Below are 17,657 nucleotides of genomic sequence, written 5' to 3' on the forward strand. Positions count from 1 at the left end.
CTGATTCCCCGCATCCGATTCCCCATATCTGATTCCCCGCCTCTGTTTCCCCGCCCCTGATTCCCCGCCTCTGTTTCCCCATATCTGATTTCACGCCTCTGATTCCCAACTATGATTCCCCGCCTCTGATTCCCCAGCTCTGATTCCCTGCCTCTGATTCCCCGCGTTCTATTCCCTGCCTCTGATTCCCCGCCTGTGATTCCCCATCTCTGATAAACCACCTCTGATTCCCCACCACTGATTCCCCATATCTAATTCCCCGCCTCTGTTTGCCCGCCTCTGATTCCCCGCCTCTGTTTCCCCATATCTGATTCCCCGCCTCTGAATCCCCAACTCTGATTCCCTGCCTCTGATTCCCCAGCTTCATTCCCCGCCTTTGATTCCCCCCGTCTGATTCCCAGCCTCTGAATCCCCGTGTCTGATAACCTGCCTCTGATTCCCTGCCTCTGCTTCCCCATCTCAGATTCACCACCTCTGATTCCCCACCTCTGATTCCCCATCTCTGATTCCTCACATCCGACTCCCTGCCTCTGATTCCCCGACTCTGATTCCCCACCTCTGATTCCCAAGCTCTGATTCCCCGCCTCTGATTCCCCAACTCTGATTCCCCGCCTCTGATTCCACAGCTCTGATTCCCCGCCTCTGATTCCCCGTGTTTGATCCCCTGCCTCTGATTCCCCGCCTCTGATTCCCCATCTCTGATTCACCGTCTTTGATTCGCCACCTCTGATTCCCCATATCTGATTCCTCGCCACTGTTTCCCCGCCTCTGATTCCCCGCCTCTGATTCCCCAACTCTGATTCCCCGCCTCTGATTCCACAGCTCTGATTCCCCGCCTCTGATTCCCCGTGTTTGATCCCCTGCCTCTGATTCCCCGCCTCTGATTCCCCATCTCTGATTCACCGTCTTTGATTCGCCACCTCTGATTCCCCATATCTGATTCCTCGCCACTGTTTCCCCGCCTCTGATTCCCTGCCTCTGATTCCCAACCTCTGATTCCCAACCTCTGATTCCACACCTCTGATTCCCCATATCTGATTCCCCGCCTCTGTTTCCCCGCCTCTGATTCCCCGCCTCTGATTCCCCATATCCCATTCCCCGCCTCCAATTCCGCATCTCTGATTCCCAACCTCTGATTCCACACCTCTGATTCCCCATATCTGATTCCCCGCCTCTGTTTCCCCGCCTCTGATTCCCCGCCTCTGTTTCCCCGCCTCTGATTCCCCACCTCTGATTCCCAATATCTGATTCCCCGCCTCTGATTCCCCACCTCTGATTCCCCGCCTCTGATTCGCCAGCTATGATTCCCCGCCTCTTATTCCCCGCGTCTGATTCCCTGCCTCTGATTCCCCGCCTCTGATTCCACATCTCTGATTCACCACCTCTGATTCCCCGCGTCTGATTCCCTGCCTCTGATTCCCCATCTCTGATTCCCCATCTCTGATTCCCCAATTCTGATTCCCCTCCTCTGATTCCCCGTGTTTGATTCCCTGCCTCTGATTCCCGGCCTCTGATTCCCCATCTCTGATTCACCGCCTTTGATTCGCCACCTCTGATTCGCCATATCTGATTCCCCGCCTCTGTTTCCCCGCCTCTGATTCCCCATATCTCATTCCCCGCCTCTGAATCCCCATCTCTGATTCCCGGACTCTGATTCCCCACCTCTGATTTCCGGCCTCTTATTCCCGGCATCTGATTCCGGCCTCTGATTCCCGGCCTCTGATTCCCTGCTTCTGATTCTGATTCCCTGCCTTTGATTCCCCATCTCTGATTCCGCACATCTGATTCCCTGCCTCTGATTCCCCATCTCTGATTCCCCATATCTGATTCCCCGCCTCTGATTCCCTGCCTCTGTTTCCCAATATCTAAGTCCCCGCCTCTGATTCCCCAACTCTGATTCCCCACCTCTGATTCACCAGCTCTGATTCCCCGCCTCTGATTCCCCGCATCTGATTCCCTGCATCTGATTCCAAGCCTCTGATTCCCTGCCTCTGATTCCCAACCTCTGATTCCCCACCTCTGATTCCCCATATCTGATTCCCAGCCTCTGTTTCCCCGCCTCTGATTCCCCGCCTCTGTTTCCCCATATCTGATTCCCGGCCTCTGATTCCCCGCCTCTGATTCCCCGCCTCTGATTCCCTGCCTCTGATTTCCCATCTCCGATTCCGCACATCTGATTCCCTGCCTCTGATTCCCCGCCTCTGATTCCCCGCCTCTGATTCCCTGCCTCTGATTCCCAACCTCTGATTCCCCACCTCTGATTCCCCGTGTTTGATTCCCCGCTTCTGTTTCCCCTCCTCTGATTCCCCGCCTCTGATTCCCCAACTCTAATTCCCCGCCTCTGATTCCCCATATCTGATTCCCCGCCTCTGTTTCCCCGCCTCTGATTCCCCGCCCCTGTTTCCCCATATCTGATTCCCTGCCTCTGATTCCCCAACTTTGATTCCCAGCCTCTGATTCCCCAGCTCTGATTCCCCGCCTCTGATTCCCCGTGTTTGATTCCCTGCCTCTGATTCCCCTCCTCTGATTCCCCATCTCTGATTCACCACCTTTGATTCGCCACCTCTGATTCCCCATATCTGATTCCCCACCTCTGTTTTCCCGCCTCTGATTCCCCGCCTCTGATTCTCCATATCTCATTCCCCGCCTCTGAATCCCCATCTCTGATTCCCGGACTCTGATTCCCCACCTCTGATTCCCGGCCTCTTATTCCCAGCATCTGATTCCAGGCCTCTGATTCCCGGCCTCTGACTCCCCGCTTCTGATTCTGATTCCCTGCCTCTGATTCCCCATCTCTGATTCCGCACATCTGATTACCTGCCTCTGATTCCCCACCTCTGATTCCCCATATCTGATTCCCCGCCTCTGATTCCCCGCATCCGATTCCCCATATCTGATTCCCCGCCTCTGTTTCCCCGCCCCTGATTCCCCGCCTCTGTTTCCCCATATCTGATTTCCCGCCTCTGATTCCCAACTATGATACCCCGCCTCTGATTCCCCAGCTCTGATTCACTGCCTCTGATTCCCCGCGTTCTATTCCCTGCCTCTGATTCCCCGCCTGTGATTCCCCATCTCTGATAAACCACCTCTGATTCCCCACCACTGATTCCCCATATCTAATTCCCCGCCTCTGTTTGCCCGCCTCTGATTCCCCGCCTCTGTTTCCCCATATCTGATTCCCCGCCTCTGAATCCCCAACTCTGATTCCCTGCCTCTGATTCCCCAGCTTCATTCCCCGCCTTTGATTCCCCCCGTCTGATTCCCCGCCTCTGATTCCCCGCGTCTGATTCCCTGCCTCTGATTCCCCGCCTCTGATTCCACATCACTGATACACCACCTCTGATTCCACGCGTCTGATTCCCCGCCTCTGATTCCCCATCTCTGATTCCCCATCTCTGATTCCCCAATTCTGATTCACCGCCTCTGATTCCCCAGCTCTGATTCCTCGCCTCTGATCCCCTGCCTCTGATTCCCCGCCTCTGATTCCCCATCTCTGATTCACCGCCTTTGATTCGCCACCTCTGATTCCCCATATCTGATTCCTCGCCACTGTTTCCCCGCCTCTGATTCCCCGCCTCTGATTTCCCATATCTCATTCCCCGCCTCTGATTCGCCAGCTATGATTCCCCGCCTCTGATTCCCCGCGTCCGATTTCCTGCCTCTGATAACCCGCCTCTGATTCCACATCTCTGATTCACCACCTCTGATTCCACGCGTCTGATTCCACGCCTCTGATTCCCCATCTCTGATTCCCCATCTCTGATTCCCCAATTCTGATTCCCCGCCTCTGATTCCCCAGCTCTGATTCCTCGCCTCTGATTCCATTCCTCTGATTCCCAACCTCTGATTCCCCAACTCTGATTTCCCATATTGATTCCCTGCGTCTGATTCCCCACTTCTGATTTCCCATATTGATTCCCTGCGTCTGATTCCCCGCCTCTGATTCCCCAACTCTGATTCCCCGCCTCTGATTCCCCAGCTCTGATTCCCCGCATCTGATTCCCGGTGTTTGATTCCCTGCCTCTGATTCCCGGACTCTGATTCCCCATCTCTGATTCCCTGCCTCTGATTCCCCACCTCTGATTCCCCATATCTGATTCCCCGCCTCTGTTTCCCCGCCTCTGATTCCCCGCCTCTTATTCCCCATATCTCATTCCCCGCCTCTAAATCCCCATCTCTGATTCCCGGACTCTGATTCCCCACCTCTGATTCCCGGCCTCTTATTCCCGGCATCTGATTCCGGCCTCTGATTCCCGGCCTCTGATTCCCTGCGTCTGATTCTGATTCCCTGCCTGTGATTCCCCATCTCTGATTCCGCACATCTGATTCCCTGCCTCTGATTCCCCACCTCTGATTCCCCATATCTGATTCCCCGCCTCTGTTTCCCCACCTTTGATTCCCCGCCTCTGTTTCCCAATATCTAAGTCCCCGCCTCTGATTCCCCAACTCTGATTCCCCACCTCTGATTCCCCAGCTCTGATTCCCCGCCTCTGATTCCCCGCATCTGATTCCCTGCAACTGATTACAAGCCTCTGATTCCCTGCCTCTGATTCCCAACCTCTGATTCCCAACCTCTGATTCCACACCTCTGATTCCCCATATCTGATTCCCCGCCTCTGTTTCCCCGCCTCTGATTCCCCGCCTCTGATTCCCCATATCCCATTCCCCGCCTCCAATTCCGCATCTCTGATTCCCAACCTCTGATTCCACACCTCTGATTCCCCATATCTGATTCCCCGCCTCTGTTTCCCCGCATCTGATTCCCCGCCTCTGTTTCCCCGCCTCTGATTCCCCACCTCTGATTCCCAATATCTGATTCCCCGCCTCTGATTCCCCACCTCTGATTCCCCGCCTCTGATTCGCCAGCTATGATTCCCCGCCTCTTATTCCCCGCGTCTGATTCCCTGCCTCTGATTCCCCGCCTCTGATTCCACATCTCTGATTCACCACCTCTGATTCCCCGCGTCTGATTCCCTGCCTCTGATTCCCCATCTCTGATTCCCCATCTCTGATTCCCCAATTCTGATTCCCCTCCTCTGATTCCCCGTGTTTGATTCCCTGCCTCTGATCCCCGGCCTCTGATTCCCCATCTCTGATTCACCGCCTTTGATTCGCCACCTCTGATTCGCCATATCTGATTCCCCGCCTCTGTTTCCCCGCCTCTGATTCCCCGCCTGATTCCCCATATCTCATTCCCCGCCTCTGAATCCCCATCTCTGATTCCCGGACTCTGATTCCCCACCTCTGATTTCCGGCCTCTTATTCCCGGCATCTGATTCCGGCCTCTGATTCCCGGCCTCTGATTCCCTGCTTCTGATTCTGATTCCCTGCCTTTGATTCCCCATCTCTGATTCCGCACATCTGATTCCCTGCCTCTGATTCCCCATCTCTGATTCCCCATATCTGATTCCCCGCCTCTGATTTCCTGCCTCTGTTTCCCAATATCTAAGTCCCCGCCTCTGATTCCCCAACTCTGATTCCCCACTTCTGATTCCCCAGCTCTGATTCCCCGCCTCTGATTCCCCGCATCTGATTCCCTGCATCTGATTCCAAGCCTCTGATTCCCTGCCTCTGATTCCCAACCTCTGATTCCCCACCTCTGATTCCCCATATCTGATTCCCAGCCTCTGTTTCCCCGCCTCTGATTCCCCGCCTCTGTTTCCCCATATCTGATTCCCGGCCTCTGATTCCCCGCCTCTGATTCCCCGCCTCTGATTCCCTGCCTCTGATTCCCCATATCCGATTCCGCACATCTGATTCCCTGCCTCTGATTCCCCGCCTCTGATTCCCCGCCTCTGATTCCCTGCCTCTGATTCCCAACCTCTGATTCCCCACCTCTGATTCCCCGTGTTTGATTCCCCGCTTCTGTTTCCCCGCCTCGGATTCCCCGCCTCTGATTCCCCAACTCTAATTCCCCGCCTCTGATTCCCCATATCTGATTCCCCGCCTCTGTTTCCCCGCCTCTGATTCCCCGCCCCTGTTTCCCCATATCTGATTCCCTGCCTCTGATTCGTCGTGTTTGATTCCCTGCCTCTGATTCCCCTCCTCTGATTCCCCATCTCTGATTCACCACCTTTGATTCGCCACCTCTGATTCCCCATATCTGATTCCCCACCTCTGTTTTCCCGCCTCTGATTCCCCGCCTCTGATTCTCCATATCTCATTCCCCGCCTCTGAATCCCCATCTCTGATTCCCGGACTCTGATTCCCCACCTCTGATTCCCGGCCTCTTATTCCCAGCATCTGATTCCAGGCCTCTGATTCCCGGCCTCTGACTCCCCGCTTCTGATTCTGATTCCCTGCCTCTGATTCCCCATCTCTGATTCCGCACATCTGATTACCTGCCTCTGATTCCCCACCTCTGATTCCCCATATCTGATTCCCCGCCTCTGATTCCCCGCATCCGATTCCCCATATCTGATTCCCCGCCTCTGTTTCCCCGCCCCTGATTCCCCGCCTCTGTTTCCCCATATCTGATTCCCCGCCTCTGATTCCCAACTATGATTCCCCGCCTCTGATTCCCCAGCTCTGATTCCCTGCCTCTGATTCCCCGCGTTCTATTCCCTGCCTCTGATTCCCCGCCTGTGATTCCCCATCTCTGATAAACCACCTCTGATTCCCCACCACTGATTCCCCATATCTAATTCCCCGCCTCTGTTTGCCCGCCTCTGATTCCCCGCCTCTGTTTCCCCATATCTGATTCCCCGCCTCTGAATCCCCAACTCTGATTCCCTGCCTCTGATTCCCCAGCTTCATTCCCCGCCTTTGATTCCCCCCGTCTGATTCCCAGCCTCTGAATCCCCGTGTCTGATAACCTGCCTCTGATTCCCCGCCTCTGATTCCCCATCTCAGATTCACCGCCTCTGATTCCCCACCTCTGATTCCCCATCTCTGATTCCGCACATCCGACTCCCTGCCTCTGATTCCCCGACTCTGATTCCCCACCTCTGATTCCCCAGCTCTGATTCCCCGCCTGATTCCACAACTCTGATTCCCCGCCTCTGATTCCACAGCTCTGATTCCCCGCCTCTGATTCCCCGTATTTGATCCCCTGCCTCTGATTCCCCGCCTCTGATTCCCCATATCTGATTCACCGCCTTTGATTCGCCACCTCTGATTCCCCATATCTGATTCCTCGCCACTGTTTCCCCGCCTCTGATTCCCCGCCTCTGATTCCCCATATCTCATTCCCCGCCTCTGATTCGCCAGCTATGATTCCCCGCCTCTGATTCCCCGCGTCTGATTCCCTGCCTCTGATTCCCCGCCTCTGATTCCACATCTCTGATTCACCACCTCTGATTCCACGCGTCTGATTCCCCGCCTCTGATTCCCCATCTCTGATTCCCCATCTCTGATTCCCCAATTCTGATTCCCCGCCTCTGATTCCCCAGCTCTGATTCCTCGCCTCTGATTCCCTTCCTCTGATTCCCAACATCTGATTCCCCAACTCTGATTTCCCATATTGATTCCCTGCGTCTGATTCCCCACCTCTGATTTCCCATATTGATTCCCTGCGTCTGATTCCCCGCCTCTGATTCCCCAACTCTGATTCCCCGCCTCTGATTCCCCAGCTCTGATTCCCCGCATCTGATTCCCCGTGTTTGATTCCCTGCCTCTGATTCCCGGCCTCTGATTCCCCATCTCTGATTCACCGCCTCTGTTTCTCCGCCTCTGATTCCCCGCCTCTGATTCCCCATATCTCATTCCCCGCCTCTAAATCCCCATCTCTGATTCCCGGACTCTGATTCCCCACCTCTGATTCCCGGCCTCTTATTCCCGGCATCTGATTCCGGCCTCTGATTCCCGGCCTCTGATTCCCTGCGTCTGATTCTGATTCCCTGCCTCTGATTCCCCATCTCTGATTCCGCACATCTGATTCCCTGCCTCTGATTCCCCACCTCTGATTCCCCAGCTCTGATTCCCCGCCTCTGATTCACCGCATCTGATTCCCTGCAACTGATTCCAAGCCTCTGATTCCCTGCCTCTGATTCCCAACCTCTGATTCCACACCTCTGATTCCCCATATCTGATTCCCCGCCTCTGTTTCCCCGCCTCTGATTCCCCGCCTCTGATTCCCCATATCCCATTCCCCGCCTCCAATTCCGCATCTCTGATTCCCAACCTCTGATTCCCCACCTCTGATTCCCCATATCTGATTCCCCGCCTCTGTTTCCCCACCTTTGATTCCCCGCCTCTGTTTCCCAATATCTAAGTCCCCGCCTCTGATTCCCCAACTCTGATTCCCCACCTCTGATTCCCCAGCTCTGATTCCCCGCCTCTGATTCACCGCATCTGATTCCCTGCAACTGATTCCAAGCCTCTGATTCCCTGCCTCTGATTCCCAACCTCTGATTCCACACCTCTGATTCCCCATATCTGATATCCCGACTCTGTTTCCCCGCCTCTTATTCCCCGCCTCTGATTCCCCATATCCCATTCCCCGCCTCCAATTCCGCATCTCTGATTCCCAACCTCTGATTCCCCACCTCTGATTCCCCATATCTGATTCCCCGCCTCTGTTTCCCCGCCTCTGATTCCCCGCCTCTGTTTCCCCATATCTGATCCCCGCCTCTATTTGCCCGCCTCTGATTCCCCGCCTCTGTTTCCCCATATCTGATTCCCCGCCTCTGAATCCCAAACTCTGATTCCCTGCCTCTAATTTCCCATGTCTGATTCCCCGCCTCTGATTCCCCGCGTCTGATTACCGGCCTCTGATTCCCCGCCTCTGATTCCCCATCTCTGATTCACAACCTCTGATTCCACACCTCTGATTCCCCATATCTGATTCCCCGCCTCTGTTTCCCCACCTCTGATTCCCCACCTCTGATTCCCAATATCTGATTCCCCGCCTCTGATTCCCCACCTCTGATTCCCCGCCTCTGATTCGCCAGCTATGATTCCCCGCCTCTGATTCCCCGCGTCTGATTCCCTGCCTCTGATTCCCCGCCTCTGATTCCACATCTCTGATTCACCACCGCTGATTCCCCGCGTCTGATTCCCCGCCTCTGATTCCCCATCTCTGATTCCCCATCTCTGATTCCCCAATTCTGATTCCCCGCCTCTGATTCCCCAGCTCTGATTCCTCGCCTCTGATTCCCTTCCTCTGATTCCCAACCTCTGATTCCCCACCTCTGATTTCCCATAATGATTCCCTGCGTCTGATTCCCCACCTCTGATTCCCCATATCTGATTCCCCGCCTCTGTTTCCCCGCTTCTGATTCCCCGCCTCTGTTTCCCCGTATCTGATCCCCGCCTCTATTTGCCCGCCTCTGATTCCCCGCCTCTGTTTCCCCATATCTGATTCCCCGCCTCTGAATCCCCAACTCTGATTCCCTGTCTCTAATTTCCCATGTCTGATTCCCCGCCTCTGATTCCCCGCGTCTGATTACCGGCCTCTGATTCCCTGCCTCTGATTCCCCATCTCTGATTCACAACCTCTGATTCCCCACCTCTGATTCCCCATATCTGATTCCCCGCCTCTGTTTCCCCGCCTCTGATTCCCCACCTCTGATTCCCAATATCTGATTCCCCGCCTCTGATTCCCCACCTCTGATTCCCCGCCTCTGATTCGCCAGCAATGATTCCCCGCCTCTGATTCCCCGCGTCTGATTCCCTGCCTCTGATTCCCAGCCTCTGATTCCACATCTCTGATTCACCACCGCTGATTCCCCGCGTCTGATTCCCCGCCTCTGATTCCCCATCTCTGATTCCCCAATTCTGATTCCCCGCCTGTGATTCCCCAGCTCTGATTCCCCGCTTCTGATTCCCCGTGTTTGATTCCCTGCCTCTGATTCCCGGCCTCTGATTCCCCATCTCTGATTCACCGCCTTTGATTCGCCACCTCTGATTCCCCAAATCTGATTCCCCGCCTCTGTTTCCCCGCCTCTGATTCCCCGCCTCTGATTCCCCATATCTCATTCCCCGCCTCTGAATCCCCATCTCTGATTCCCGGACTCTGATTCCCCACCTCTGATTCCCGGCCTCTTATTCCCGGCATCTGATTCCGGCCTCTGATTCCCGGCCTCTGATTCCCTGCTTCTGATTCTGATTCCCTGCCTCTGATTCCCCATCTCTGATTCCGCACATCTGATTCCCTGCCTCTGATTACCCCCCTCTGTATCCCCGCCTCTGATTCCCCGCCTCTGTTTCCCAATATCTAAGTCCCCGCCTCTGATTCCCCAACTCTGATTCCCCACCTCTGATTCCCCAGCTCTGATTCCCCGCCTATGATTCCCCGCATCTGATTCCCTGCATCTGATTCCAAGCCTCTGATTCCCTGCCTCTGATTCCCAACCTCTGATTCCCCACCTCTGATTCCCCATATCTGATTCCCCGCCTCTGTTTCCCCGCCTCTGATTCCCCACCTCTGTTTCCCAATATCTGATTCCCGGCCTCTGATTCCCCGCTTCTGATTCCCCGCCTCTGATTCCCCACCTCTGATTCCCCAGCTCTGATTCCCCGCCTATGATTCCCCGCATCTGATTCCCTGCATCTGATTCCAAGCCTCTGATTCCCTGCCTCTGATTCCCAACCTCTGATTCCCCACCTCTGATTCCCCATATCTGATTCCCCGCCTCTGTTTCCCCGCCTCTGATTCCCCACCTCTGTTTCCCAATATCTGATTCCCGGCCTCTGATTCCCCGCTTCTGATTCCCCGCCTCTGATTCCCTGCCTCTGATTCCCCATCTCCGATTTCGCACATCTGATTCCCTGCCTCTGATTCCCCGCCTCTGATTCCCCGCCTCTGATTCCCTGCCTCTGATTCCCAACCTCTGATTCCCCACCTCTGATTCCCCATATCTGATTCCCCGCCTCTGTTTCCCCGCCTCTGATTCCCCTCCTCTGATTCCCCAACTCTAATTTCCCGCCTCTGATTCCCCAGCTCTGATTCCCCGTGTTTGATTCCCTGCCTCTGATTCCCTGCCCTGATTCCCCATCTCTGTTTCACCACCTTTGATTCGCCACCTCTGATTCCCCATATCTGATTCCGCACATCTGATTCCCTGCCTCTGATTCCCCGCCTCTGATTCCCCGCCTCTGATTCCCTGCCTCTGATTCCCAACCTCTGATTCCCCACCTCTGATTCCCCATATCTGATTCCCCGCCTCTGTTTCCCCGCCTCTGATTCCCCTCCTCTGATTCCCCAACTCTAATTTCCCACCTCTGATTCCCCAGCTCTGATTCCCCGTGTTTGATTCCCTGCCTCTGATTCCCTGCCCTGATTCCCCATCTCTGTTTCACCACCTTTGATTCGCCACCTCTGATTCCCCATATCTGATTCCCCGCCTCTGTTTCCCCGCCTCTGATTCCCTGCCTCTGATTCCAAACCTCTGATTCCCCATATATGATTCCCCGCCTCTGTTTCCCCGCCTCTGATTCCCTGCCCCTGTTTCCCCATATCTGATTCCCTGCCTCTGATTCCCCAACTCAGATTCCCCGCCTCTGATTCCCCAGCTCTGATTCCCCGCCTCTGATTTCCCGTGTTTGATTCCCTGCCTCTGATTCCCCGCCTCTGATTCCCCATCTCTGATTCACCGCCTTTGATTCGCCACCTCTGATTCCCCATATCTGATTCCCCGCCTCTGTTTCCCCGCCTCTGATTCCCTGCCTCTGATTCCAAACCTCTGATTCCCCATATATGATTCCCCGCCTCTGTTTCCCCGCCTCTGATTCCCTGCCCCTGTTTCCCCATATCTGATTCCCTGCCTCTGATTCCCCAACTCAGATTCCCCGCCTCTGATTCCCCAGCTCTGATTCCCCGCCTCTGATTTCCCGTGTTTGATTCCCTGCCTCTGATTCCCCGCCTCTGATTCCCCATCTCTGATTCACCGCCTTTGATTCGCCACCTCTGATTCCACATATCTGATTCCCCACCTCTGTTTCCCCGCCTCTGATTCCCCGCCTCTGATTCTCCATATCTCATTCCCCGCCTCTGAATCCCCATCTCTGATTCCCGGACTCTGATTCCCCACCTCTGATTCCCGGCCTCTCATTCCCAGCATCTTATTCCCGGCCTCTGATTCCCGGCCTCTGATTCCCCGCTTCTGATTCTGATTCCCTGCCTCTGATTCCCCATCTCTGATTCCGCACATCTGATTCCCTGCCTCTGATTCCCCACCTCTGATTACCCATATCTGACTTCCCGCCTCTGTTTCCCTGCCTCTGATTCCCCGCCTCTGTTTCCCCATATCTAATTCCCAACCTCTGATGCCCCAACTCTGATTCCCTGCCTCTGATTCCCCGCGTTCTATTCCCTGCCTCTGATTCCCCGCCTGTGATTCCCCATCTCTGATTCACCACCTCTGATTCCCCACCTCTGATTCCCCATATCTAATTCCCCGCTTCTGTTTGCCCGCCTCTGATTCCCCGCCTCTGTTTCCCCATATCTGATTCCCCGCCTCTGAATCCCCAACTCTGATTCCCTGCCTCTGATTCCCCACCTCTGATTCCCCATCTCTGATTCACAGCCTCTGATTCCCCACCTCTGATTCCCCATCTCTGATTCCGCACATCTGATTCCCTGCCTCTGATTCCCCGCCTCTGTTTCCCCATATCTAATTCCCAACGTCTGATGCCCCAACTCTGATTCCCTGCCTCTGATTCCCCGCGTTCTATTCCCTGCCTCTGATTCCCCGCCTGTGATTCCCCATCTCTGATTCACCACCTCTGATTCCCCATATATAATTCCCTGCCTCTGAATCCCCAACTCTGATTCCCTGCCTCTGATTCCCCAGCTCAGATTCCCCGTCTTTGATTCCCCCCGTCTGATTCCCTCCTCTGAATCCCCGTGTCTGATTTCCTGCCTCTGATTCCCCACCTCTGATTCCCCATCTCTGATTCACAGCCTCTGATTCCCCACCTCTGATTCCCCATCTCTGATTCCGCACATCTGATTCCCTGCCTCTGATTTCCCGACTCTGATCCCCACCTCTGATTCCCAACCTCTGATTCCCCACCTCTGAATCCCCATATCTGATTCCCTGCCTCTGTTTCCCCGCCTCTGATTCCCCGCCTCTGTTTCCCCATATCTGATTCCCCACCTCTGATTCCCCATATCTGATTCCCCGCCTCTCTTTCCGCGCCTCTGATTCCCCGCCTCTGATTCCCCATATCTGATTCCCCATATCTGATTCCCCGCCTCTGATTCCCCGCCTCTGTTTCCCCATATCTGATTCCCCACCTCTGATTCCCCATATCTGATTCCCCGCCTCTCTTTCCGCGCCTCTGATTCCCCGCCTCTGATTCCCCATATCTGATTCCCCGCCTCTGTTTCCCCATATCTAATTCCCCGCCTCTGATTCCCAAACTCTGATTCCCCAGCTCTGATTCCCCGCCTCTGATTCCCCGCATCTGATTCCCTGCATCTGATTCCAAGCCTCTGATTCCCTGCCTCTGATTCCCAACCTCTGATTCCCCACCTCCGATTCCCCATATCTGATTCCCAGCCTCTGTTTCCCCGCCTCTGATTCCCCGCCTCTGTTTCCCCATATCTGATTCCCGGCCTCTGATTCCCCGCCTCTGATTCCCCGCCTCTGATTCCCTGCCTCTGATTCCCCATCTCCGATTCCGCACATCTGATTCCCTGCCTCTGATTCCCCTCCTCTGATTCCCCGCCTCTGATTCCCTGCCTCTGATTCCCAACCTCTGATTCCCCACCTCTGATTCCCCGTGTTTGATTCCCCGCTTCTGTTTCCCCGCCTCTGATTCCCCGACTCTGATTCCCCAACTCTAATTCCCCGCCTCTGATTCCCCATATCTGATTCCCCGCCTCTGTTTCCCCGCCTCTGATTCCCCGCCCCTGTTTCCCCATATCTGATTCCCTGCCTCTGATTCCCCAACTTTGATTCCCAGCCTCTGATTCCCCAGCTCTGATTCCCCGCCTCTGATTCCCCGTGTTTGATTCCCTGCCTCTGATTCCCCTCCTCTGATTCCCCATCTCTGATTCACCACCTTTGATTCGCCACCTCTGATTCCCCATATCTGATTCCCCACCTCTGTTTTCCCGCCTCTGATTCCCCGCCTCTGATTCTCCATATCTCATTCCCCGCCTCTGAATCCCCATCTCTGATTCCCGGACTCTGATTCCCCACCTCTGATTCCCGGCATCTTATTCCCAGCATCTGATTCCAGGCCTCTGATTCCCGGCCTCTGACTCCCCGCTTCTGATTCTGATTCCCTGCCTCTGATTCCCCATATCTGATTCCCCGCCTCTGTTTCCACGCCTCTGATTCCCCACCTCTGATTCCCCATATCTGATTCCCCAGCTCTGATTCCCCGCCTCTGATTCCCCGCATCCGATTCCCCATATCTGATTCCCCGCCTCTGTTTCCCCGCCCCTGATTCCCCGCCTCCGTTTCCCCATATCTGATTCCCCGCCTCTGATTCCCAACTATGATTCCCCGCCTCTGATTCCCCAGCTCTGATACCCTGCCTCTGATTCCCCGCGTTCTATTCCCTGCTTCTGATTCCCCGCCTGTGATTCCCCATCTCTGATAAACCACCTCTGATTCCCCACCACTGATTCCCCATATCTAATTCCCCGCCTCTGTTTGCCCGCCTCTGATTCCCCGCCTCTGTTTCCCCATATCTGATTCCCCGCCTCTGAATCCCCAACTCTGATTCCCTGCCTCTGATTCCCCAGCTTCATTCCCCGCCTTTGATTCCCCCCGTCTGATTCCCAGCCTCTGATTCCCCGTGTCTGATAACCTGCCTCTGATTCCCCGCCTCTGATTCCCCATCTCAGATTCACCGCCTCTGATTCCCCACCTCTGATTCCCCATCTCTGATTCCGCACATCCGACTCCCTGCCTCTGATTCCCCGACTCTGATTCCCCACCTCTGATTCCCCAGCTCTGATTCCCCGCCTCTGATTCCCCAACTCTGATTCCCCGCCTCTGATTCCACAGCTCTGATTCCCCGCCTCTGATTCCCCGTGTTTGATCCCCTGCCTCTGATTCCCCGCCTCTGATTCCCCATCTCTGATTCACCGCCTTTGATTCGCCACCTCAGATTCCCCATATCTGATTCCTCGCCACTGTTTCCCCGCCTCTGATTCCCCGCCTCTGATTCCCCATATCTCATTCCCCGCCTCTGATTCGCCAGCTATGATTCCCCGCCTCTGATTCCCCGCGTCTGATTCCCTGCCTCTGATTCCCCGCCTCTGATTCCACATCTCTGATTCACCACCTCTGATTCCACGCATCTGATTCCCCGCCTCTGATTCCCCATCTCTGATTCCCCATCTCTGATTCCCCAATTCTGATTCCCCGCCTCTGATTCCCCAGCTCTGATTCCTCGCCTCTGATTCCCTTCCTCTGATTCCCAACATCTGATTCCCCAACTCTGATTTCCCATATTGATTCCCTGCGTCTGATTCCCCACCTCTGATTTCCCATATTGATTCCCTGCGTCTGATTCCCCGCCTCTGATTCCCCAACTCTGATTCCCCGCCTCTGATTCCCCAGCTCTGATTCCCCGCATCTGATTCCCCGTGTTTGATTCCCTGCCTCTGATTCCCGGCCTCTGATTCCCCATCTCTGATTCACCGCCTTTGATTCGCAACCTCTGATTCCCCATATCTGATTCCCCGCCTCTGTTTCCCCGCCTCTGATTCCCCGCCTCTGATTCCCCATATCTCATTCCCCGCCTCTAAATCCCCATCTCTGATTCCCGGACTCTGATTCCCCACCTCTGATTCCCGGCCTCTTATTCCCGGCATCTGATTCCGGCCTCTGATTCCCGGCCTCTGATTCCCTGCGTCTGATTCTGATTCCCTGCCTCTGATTCCCCATCTCTGATTCCGCACATCTGATTCCCTGCCTCTGATTCCCCACCTCTGATTCCCCATATCTGATTCCCCGCCTCTGTTTCCCCACCTTTGATTCCCCGCCTCTGTTTCCCAATATCTAAGTCCCCGCCTCTGATTCCCCAACTCTGATTCCCCACCTCTGATTCCCCAGCTCTGATTCCCCGCCTCTGATTCCCCGCATCTGATTCCCTGCAACTGATTCCAAGCCTCTGATTCCCTGCCTCTGATTCCCAACCTCTGATTCCCAACCTCTGATTCCACACCTCTGATTCCCCATATCTGATTCCCCGCCTCTGTTTCCCCGCCTCTGATTCCCCGCCTCTGATTCCCCATATCCCATTCCCCGCCTCCAATTCCGCATCTCTGATTCCCAACCTCTGATTCCCCACCTCTGATTCCCCATATCTGATTCCCCGCCTCTGTTTCCCCGCCTCTGATTCCCCGCCTCTGTTTCCCCATATCTGATCCCCGCCTCTATTTGCCCGCCTCTGATTCCCCGCCTCTGATTCCCCATATCTGATTCCCCGCCTCTGTTTCCCCGCCTCTGATTCCCCGCCTCTGATTCCCCATATCCCATTCCCCGCCTCCAATTCCGCATCTCTGATTCCCAACCTCTGATTCCCCACCTCTGATTCCCCATATCTGATTCCCCGCCTCTGTTTCCCCGCCTCTGATTCCCCGCCTCTGTTTCCCCATATCTGATCCCCGCCTCTATTTTCCCGCCTCTGATTCCCCGCCTCTGTTTCCCCATATCTGATTCCCCGCCTCTGATTCCCCGCCTCTGATTCCCCATCTCTGATTCACAACCTCTGATTCCCCACCTCTGATTCCCCATATCTGATTCCCCGCCTCTGTTTCCCCGCCTCTGATTCCCCACCTCTGATTCCACATCTCTGATTCACCACCACTGATTCCACGCATCTGATTCCCCGCCTCTGATTCCCCACCTCTGATTCCCCGCCTCTGATTCGCCAGCTATGATTCCCCGCCTCTGATTCCCCGCGTCTGATTCCCTGCCTCTCATTCCCCGCATCTGATTCCACATCTCTGATTCACCACCGCTGATTCCCCGCGTCTGATTCCCCGCCTCTGATTCCCCATCTCTGATTCCCCATCTCTGATTCCCCAATTCTGATTCCCCGCCTCTGATTCCCCAGCTCTGATTCCTCGCCTCTGATTCCCTTCCTCTGATTCCCAACCTCTGATTCCCCACCTCTGATTTCCCATAATGATTCCCTGCGTCTGATTCCCCACCTCTGATTCCCCATATCTGATTCCCCGCCTCTGTTTCCCCGCCTCTGATTCCCCGCCTCTGTTTCCCCGTATCTGATCCCCGCCTCTATTTGCCCTCCTCTGATTCCCCGCCTCTGTTTCACCATATCTGATTCCCCGCCTCTGAATCCCCAACTCTGATTCCCTGTCTCTAATTTCCCATGTCTGATTCCCCGCCTCTGATTCCCCGCGTCTGATTACCGGCCTCTGATTCCCCGCCTCTGATTCCCCATCTCTGATTCACAACCTCTGATTCCCCACCGCTGATTCCCCATATCTGATTCCCCGCCTCTGTTTCCCCGCCTCTGATTCCCCACCTCTGATTCCCAATATCTGATTCCCCACCTCTGATTCCCCACCTCTGATTCCCCGCATCTGATTCGCCAGCTATGATTCCCCGCCTCTGATTCCCTGCGTCTGATTCCCTGCCTCTGATTCCCCGCCTCTGATTCCACATCTCTGATTCACCACCGCTGATTCCCCGCGTCTGATTCCCCGCCTCTGATTCCCCATCTCTGATTCCCCATCTCTGATTCCCCAATTCTGATTCCCCGACTCTGATTCCCCAGCTCTGATT

The sequence above is a fragment of the Narcine bancroftii genome, unplaced genomic scaffold (assembly GCF_036971445.1).
Source record: "Narcine bancroftii isolate sNarBan1 unplaced genomic scaffold, sNarBan1.hap1 Scaffold_159, whole genome shotgun sequence".
NCBI lineage: Eukaryota > Metazoa > Chordata > Chondrichthyes > Torpediniformes > Narcinidae > Narcine > Narcine bancroftii.